This window comes from Neltuma alba, unplaced genomic scaffold (assembly GCF_004799145.2).
Source record: "Neltuma alba isolate B1F8T4 unplaced genomic scaffold, ASM479914v2 tig00011654_pilon, whole genome shotgun sequence".
NCBI lineage: Eukaryota > Viridiplantae > Streptophyta > Magnoliopsida > Fabales > Fabaceae > Neltuma > Neltuma alba.
The window spans coordinates 125,059-133,655 of NW_021636301.1; positions in this window are offsets into that span (position 1 = coordinate 125,059).

Below are 8,597 nucleotides of genomic sequence, written 5' to 3' on the forward strand. Positions count from 1 at the left end.
GCTAGTGCCAGAAGTCTGGCAGCTGACAAATTTTTTTTATTTTTTCAACATTGATAACATGACAAACAACCATTATAACCGTATTCATAACTCTATTAACACTATTAATCATGTATTTTTTAGGTTTTTAAACTTTGAAAAAAATTAATAAGTGCCTAACCCTATGGTGTTAATAGAGTTATTAATATTATTATAAGAATTGTTAATCATATTGTAAATATTGAAAAAATTAAAAAAATTGATAAACACATGATAAATAGTGTTTATTAGAGATGTGAATATCGTTATAAGAGTTGATAGTTACATTACAAATTTTGAAAAAATCCTAGTTTAAAAACTTGAAAAACACATAGTAAATAACAAGCGAGAGCTTAGTACCTCATGTTTTCAATAAAAAAAAATGATGTAGAAGAGCACTAAATAGATTTGTTATTTGTGATGAGATGCCATTCAAGATAGTAGAGAAGCAGGGGTTTAGAAACTCTGCCAAAGTGCTAGAACCAAGATTTGGAATCCCTTCATGAATAACAGTTGCTAGAGATTGTTGGCAACTATTCTTTGAAAAAATTAAAATACTAAAGCAAGTGGTAAAGAAGTCCGCATATTGAGGGTGTTTTAAAAACTGATTATTGGACATCCTTTCATAAATTTAATTACTTGTATTTGACTTGTCATTTCATTAATCATGAGTAGAAGTTGCATAAAAGGATATTGAATTTCTACATGATTGAAAATCACAAAAATAATACAATTGGCAATGCAATTGAAAAGTGTTTACCATAACCATGAATAAGGCATCGTCTAATGATATTATCTTATCATATTTGTAAACGAAGCTTAAGAATTGGAAGGACAGGTTATGCCGGGGGGGTCACCTTTATCTTAATGTTAGTATTAGGTAGAACTCAAATTACTTGACGTTAGAATTTTCTTTGAAGTTTCAAAAGACTTTTGAATATTGGAAGATGAAGACGATACATGATTATGAGCCACACTTTGCTAGATGTTCTAAGAATGAAGAAGAAAGTTCTACTGAGGAAAAATTTAAAGGGGACAAATCTAAATGTGAATGCCCTTCTAAAATTGGTGATTGAAATACGGCAAAAGTGTTTCCAAATTCTTGAAGGTGTTCTATGAGGTAACATGCTATTATTAAAGTTTTGATGATAACAAGTGTCACATCCTGAAAAATTTTACCTGGACATAGGAAGTTAAAAATTGGAATGAGAGCTAATGTAGAAATCCCAATAAAGTCCAGGCTCGCATATTCGTAATTATCGGTCTATGAAAGGTAAATTAGGAAATTTGGAGGAAAATTCCACAAAATTCCTGAAAAATGGTAGAAAATGAATTTGAGATTTTGGAACCTCAATTTGGGCTCAAAAGGTGAAAATAGTGGGAAATAACTTATTTCAAAATTTTTTGAAAACAAAGGTTTTTTGGGAAAATAGTAAAATCAGAGGAAAATAATTATTTAAAATAGTTAAATGCCTCAATAAATTTGGAAAAAAATGGAAAAATCATCTAAATATTTTTTTTGAATTTCTAAAATTAGTTGTAGGCCTTAGAAGCTTAGAAATTAAGTTTAGGAAATTTATTTTCCCACAGTGACCCCAATAGAGGCCTAATTAGAGAAAATTCAAAGTAAATACCTAGAGGTGACGAAAAATTCTGAAAATTCCCGGATTGTTATGAAATTAACCAACAATGAAAGTAGATTAGAGAATAGAAGTAGACAAGAAAATGAGAGAATGATATTGTATTCCTTCACTTGCTTCACTTACATCACAATACAATGCATGTCTTATTTATAGGCATAGTCTTACACATAAGTTACATTTATACTTAAATGATAGATAATGGACAATAAATCACATGAATATGAGTCGGGGAGTTACAAGATTAAAGGCATAGTGGAAAGGTAATGGCGTAGTGGAAGATTAATGCCTAATGAAAGTAGTGGGAGTTGATAACGAAGTTGAGAGGAAGAGGAAGAGGAAGAAGAGGAGATGGACATCCACATGTTATAATATTCATAACACTTCCCCTTGGATGTCCATTATATAAGATATGTGCCTCATTAAAAAACTTCAACTAGGAAAAACCATGTGGGATAAAAACCTAGTAGAAAAAAAAGAGTACACATTCACTGATACACTATTCAATGCTGCCTCATTGAAAACCTTGCTAGGAAAACCCAATGGGAAAAAAACCATAGAAAAGGAAAAAAGAGTACAGCGTGTATTAACTGCCCCTCTTGATAACATCAATTGATATCTGTAACATCCAAAAATATATATATTTAGATTTTAGTTTATTAAAATGAGATTAATTAATTATCATTGAAGCTAATCTTAATTACGGGTAAACTACTAATTAATAAATAATAGTTAAATAATAATTAATATATATTTAAAAAATATATATAGATAATATAATATATAAAATATATATATATTAACAGTGGGTGGCACGCGGCCACCCACTGTTTGTTTTGGGGGAGGGGAGTTAATCCCCGGTGGGCTGTGACCCACCTTTAAAAAAAAAAAACACTAAAGGTTTGAATAAGGGGTCACGTGACCCCATAATTGAATCATTTTTCCCTTCTTCCTCCTCCGTCCAGTGCCTTACATTCCCCTTCGTCTTCACTGTTCCTCTGGTCCGCTGAAACAGTAAGTGTGAGTGAGTGGGAAATTGAGAGTGTGAGAAAGAAAAAGGGCTTTACTTGGGTACATATAAGCTATTTGGGTGAGTCATCTTCATCCTATATTTTTTATTTAGCTTTTTCTTTTATTTCTGTAAGTATGGCAGAAAATAAAGTTTATTAGGGCTTGTTAGATTTTTAATTTTTAAGGTTTCTAATTTAGTATTAGGATATAAATGGAGCTTATGTGGTTAGAATAAAAGTCTTATGACTCAGATTTTAGTTGGATGGTTGATTTGAGACAATATAAGTTAGGGTTTGGTTGGGAAATTGTGATTTGTATTAATGATGATATTAATTTCGAAATTTATCTCTTAGTTGAGTTCATTTGAGGTTATATTGAGGATCCAATGCTTAAACTTTGAGGATTGTTGTTGAAATAGTAATGTTGATGATTCTTGGAGAGACTTTAAGTAGTGGAAGTTGGGTGTTTGGAGGAAATTGAGGAAAATATTATAAGTTATTAATTCTAATGAATGGGAAATGATTAATGGAAGAAGGGAATAGGATTTTAATAATGATTGAAGGCATAGTTGATATATGGTTATTTTCTAAGAGTTAAAGTAAGCACTTTTTGGAGATTTTTAGATGATTTGAAGGGATTATTCTTATTAATAATGTGAATGAGAGAAATAGAGTTGGGAAGTACTAGAAATTGTCACTTGGAAGAATAGATGAATTATTATTTTTCCTAAGGATAAATTTTTTAGATAAGCCAATTATGGGGATTGAGTTAATAAACTACTTTAATGCTATATTAATTAGTCTTTTTATATTAATATATGTTTATCAATTTATTATTGTAGAGTGAGCTTGGTTTGGGCTCTTGGGTCTTGAATCCTCCTACTTTTAGTTCTTGTGTCAAGAACTTGAGGTAACCACTTTCTAATTTACCTTGTATGCTTGTTGATGTGATTATAAGCATGTGTGATATTATAAATGTTATCAATATATGTTATGGTAATTTTTGTATGAAAAGTAATTTATATATATCTATATCAAGATTTATGTTCGTTAAATTTATTAGTTAAGTGGGCATGAATTATTTCATCTTATGAATATCTTGTTGGTGTTGAACAAATTTGATTATTGAATCTGAGAATACTTTATAGATATGAAATTGTGTGGAATTGGATGGTTGGATTGGGCTGTGTTGGTTGTGCTGAAATGTAGTTGTGGGAGGTCTGATTATTTATACCACGTGGTATAGCCGCCACTTGGCGCCCAATGGTTGGCATTAACATTCTTAGGGCCCTCGGTATCACCCTTCCTTTGGCCGGGTCAAGGGTCAGCCCAAGGGACATGACACCTTTCCATATTCCAAGGAAAGGGAACCCATGGTCCAATATGAGCTCTGTGACTTTTGGCCGAGTTACGCCTCATTATTGGAGAGCTTGGTGCAGTCTTGTAAAAGAGACGAATCCTGTTATGTGTGAATAGCCCATGGGTTCTGTCAGAGGTTACAAGGAGGTTATAAGGATGGTTGATGAAGTTCTGTGCATGTAAATTACTTTTGAATTATTATATATTGTTTTCTGTAAGGATATTTATCCTATATGTTATTTGAAATTGTACTTTGCCCGCTTAGCTATCTTGTAATCACTCCCTGGATACTTGTTGAATTGGAATTGTGGTTACTGGGTCAATTTGACTCACCCCATGGTTATTTAACATTTTTTAGGCGAGGGTTCAGGTGTTGGTCTTAAGGGGAAGGTGTCCGAGGCTTGAGTTTTCCTTTCCACTCTGTATAGCCTCTATTTTGATATACATGATTTGACTGATGTATATTGCCAAACTTTAGGGCCTTTTTGTTTTAGTTAACATAATCATAGCCTTTCCGCTGCATTCTAGACTTGTACTATTGGACGGAGCCCTTTTTGGACATATGTGATTGTTATTTTGATTGCACTTGATAATGGGCAGCAGTGGTAGTTGTTTTGGTGGACTTTAAATGCCCTAGCCCATTTACAATTGGTCTTAATTGTATTTGAGATTCCAGAGTACTGCTGATGGATTTGATATATACATGAAAAATCAAATGTTGATCATTTCCTATTTGATTAACTATCCTTACTATTCTAGAACAGTAACTACTACTCTGTTAAAGATTTGGATTATTATTGACTATGGTAGATTTTCTATTTGATTAGGTTTGTCCTTCCTACCATGGTTAGCCTTTTTAAAGTAATTATTATTTTGAAAATGTTTATTTACCATGAATTACGGGGGTTGTTACAATGTCCCTGAGTCTGTGACATTCGATATCATGAACAAACTTTTTACATATTATAATAAGAAGTGACTTGGTGAACAAATCTGCTAGATTTTTATTTGAACGAATTTGCTAGATATATATATTTCACCATCTTTTGGATATTGTGAGATAAATACTCCATTTGGAATTACCAGCATGTGAATCACAAAAGAATCTAGAATTTTATTACAATGTCTTTGGTGAAGAACTATCTTACCAGTAAGTTAATAGCAAATGATATGTGACGTCATACATGACTGATAAGATATGATATGGTATTTCTGGACCTATGATTTGGTACTTCTGGACCAAGTAGTTCTTCATCACCTTCTCAAAATCTCATAACCATCAAAGTATATAATGGATGTGATTTATCCATATAAAAACACTTTAAGGCCTTTCTTGTATCAATTATTTGATACACAAAAATCTTCATTTCTCAAGTATTCAATTTGCAATCCGAAGCAAAACTTTGTTCTTCCCAAGTCCTTCATGTCAAATTCTTTCTTTAAGCAATCCATAGCTTTTGTAAGCTTTTCAGGAGTTCCAATAATATTTATGTCATCAACATAAATGATTATAGCAAACTCATTTTCAGATCTTTTCATAAAAATACATGAGCAAATTGGATCATTTTTATATCATTTCTTCAACCGATATTTACTTAGTTGGTTATACCACATACATCCTGATCGTTTCAATTCTTATAAAACTTATTTAGCTTAATTAAGTATTGTTCTCAAAAACTTGAATTGTATGCTTCTGGCAAGTGAAATCCTTTAAGGAATTTCATATATTTTGATCCAGAACTATAAAATGATGATACATACTGAAATTATTTTAATCTTCATAATATTTCATATACTGAAAGATTTTCTCATTTATGCTCTTCGCATATTTTGGATCCTTCAAGGATTATCATGTAAATTTTACTATTTAATGATCCCCATCCATGGGTCATCTAACAGGCACATTTCATAATGCCAGACTATTCAAATATGTAAAATTATATCCACCACAAAGTAATATGTCTCATCATAATCATTTGTGAAAATCTATATTTTCACATAAACATCCATATATTCTATAGAAACTTTATATCTCATATGTTGGGACTGTAGGCCCATTTTCACATATTGAAATGATATTTTCACCACATCTTTTCCCTTTTCTTTTTCTTCTTGGCCAAATTTATATTTACTTTGTATAAGATCCTCTTTTTATCACATGATATTCTTATAAAAATCATTGTCGACAACTTTACCTTTTCAGTTCCATTTGTTCTTTTGTGACATAACTTGTTGAGATCTCTTTCTTCCTTTTCAGGTACTTGAACCTCTTCTGGAGTTTTACAATTAGTTATGTCTTGACACTCTTCTAGAGTACATGCCTCCTCAATACAACTTCTAAGTTGTATGCTCCTCTTTATTCAAGATATTTATATTGGAACCGATTAACCTCTCATGCTTCTGGCATGTCGTAATATTTAAAATAGTTGGAGCATTTTTAGCTGGAATAAGAGATTTAAAAATTTTCATTCAAGTCAGTAAAATATTTTGTAGTATTTCATGAATGCTATTTTGATGAACTTTTGGTCCATACTGATATGTATGAGGATCTGTATTTGATAGTAATGATGCATTCCATGCATTCTCTTTTCTAGCTACTCAATTTCTCCCCCTCATGTTAGAAAAATTTTGTCAAATAACAATCAACTAATTATGCAATATAAGTCTCCTAAATCTATTTGTTTCTTTTAGGAACATTGTTTTGTTCCATTTAGAGACAAACAAGAAGAAGGAGGTTCTTAACTAACATATGTCCCAACTTTCTTTTAATATCTATGTGCATGGTGGTGGATTGGTAGGAATAAATATTGCACATTTCAATTTTTTAGATGAAAAATATCTGGCTCCTGAACCAAAGCCAATTTTACTGGGAGAATTTTGTTGCCTTGATGTCTATAAGTGCTGCAATATATTAAATCAAATATGCTAACACTAAAATAAAAAAAAAAATTGTTCTCATAAACATTGATCAAGCTATTCACGGAGGCATTAACAAATGATTTTGCTAAATCAATTTGTTAAGTAGGCTTTTCAACATTAAAAGCCTGATATATAAATTCACTAGCATCTTTAAAATCAAGTTTTGGGAATCACATAGTTCAAAAATATTTATCTAAATAATCTTGCAAACTTCAGGTTGCAAATTAATGTCAGTCACACTTTTTACCATTTTATATAGATGCATCTACAAATATTAAATACTTATATGGCTTATGTGCTTCTAAATAGGCCCATATATATTTCCAGAAATGTAGTGATCCATTCAAAAACAAAACATAACTAGTGATATTTTATAATCAATTTTCTTTGAGAACAAGCAGCACATACAAATTCTTAAAAATATTGGCTATTCGGAAGAATCTTCTGGTTCTTCAATGGATATCAATACATAATCTTCAATAATTATATAGTTTAAGATGATCAAACAAGTCATGCCAATAATAAATCTAATTACATCAATAAACTTCTGGTTTACTGTACCATGTTTTATTACCAACAATAAATTTTTCAATATAATATATGATTGATGATATCCATTTATGAAATTGATATGAAAAATATATCCAATATTAACTCATACTTATATTCCAATAGTCTCCCCCTTAAGATTGAGCCATTCAAATATGATTCCTTTATTCATATATTTCATAAACAGTTGCTAGCATATAATAGGTTAAAGCCAATAACCTATCTTTTGCTTAGAAGCCCAAGTACTTCCTAGTTCATATATAGCTACGACTTTAATCCGATTGTACTATAATATTTACACTCTTTGAAGAACCAAAGTTGTGATGTAGATCTATGGCTCATATTTTTCACTATCAATACTTTGTTTGCTCATAAAAAAAAAATCAGTATTAGTTCTTCTAGAACTATATTAATACTATTACATCTAGTTCTTCGAGAACTATATAAATTAAGAGGAATATGAAAGATAATTCTATTTCAATATATCATTAACATAATAACAAATAATTATGAGTATCACAGATTTAACTTGCAATATACATAGATAACACATAAAAATAATGAAGAACATTTAAAATGAACTTTTAAAAATAAAGTATAAATAAGACTTAACATTCAAAACTTCTCAATATTGATCGGGGTACTATAGACATTTAAAACATTCAAAACTAATATTGAATTAGATCATATAAATAAGATATAAATAAACAAAATATAACTAGTAGCTTTTGGGTCTATTTGATCTATTTAATTTTATATCACACACTTATCAACATCACAATATCAAATTCTTATAATAATTTGTTTCTCAGAAATAAATTTAAAGACTGATAAAAATAAACATTATATATATAACTTTCTAGGCATATACTTATATGTTTTCTATTTTTATATATACTTTAGGCATCTATCTTTCTTCACAATTTATTGTTTTCAGGCATTAGAATTAGCTTCGATATTTTCATAATATCACATGGTCTTTTTGATTCCACAACTATTTTTTTAACATTTGCTTTTCAATGAATTGATACATATTTGTGTATATGACTTCTGGTCATATTATAATATTTGTTTATAATTCTATCATATTGATCATAAGGCT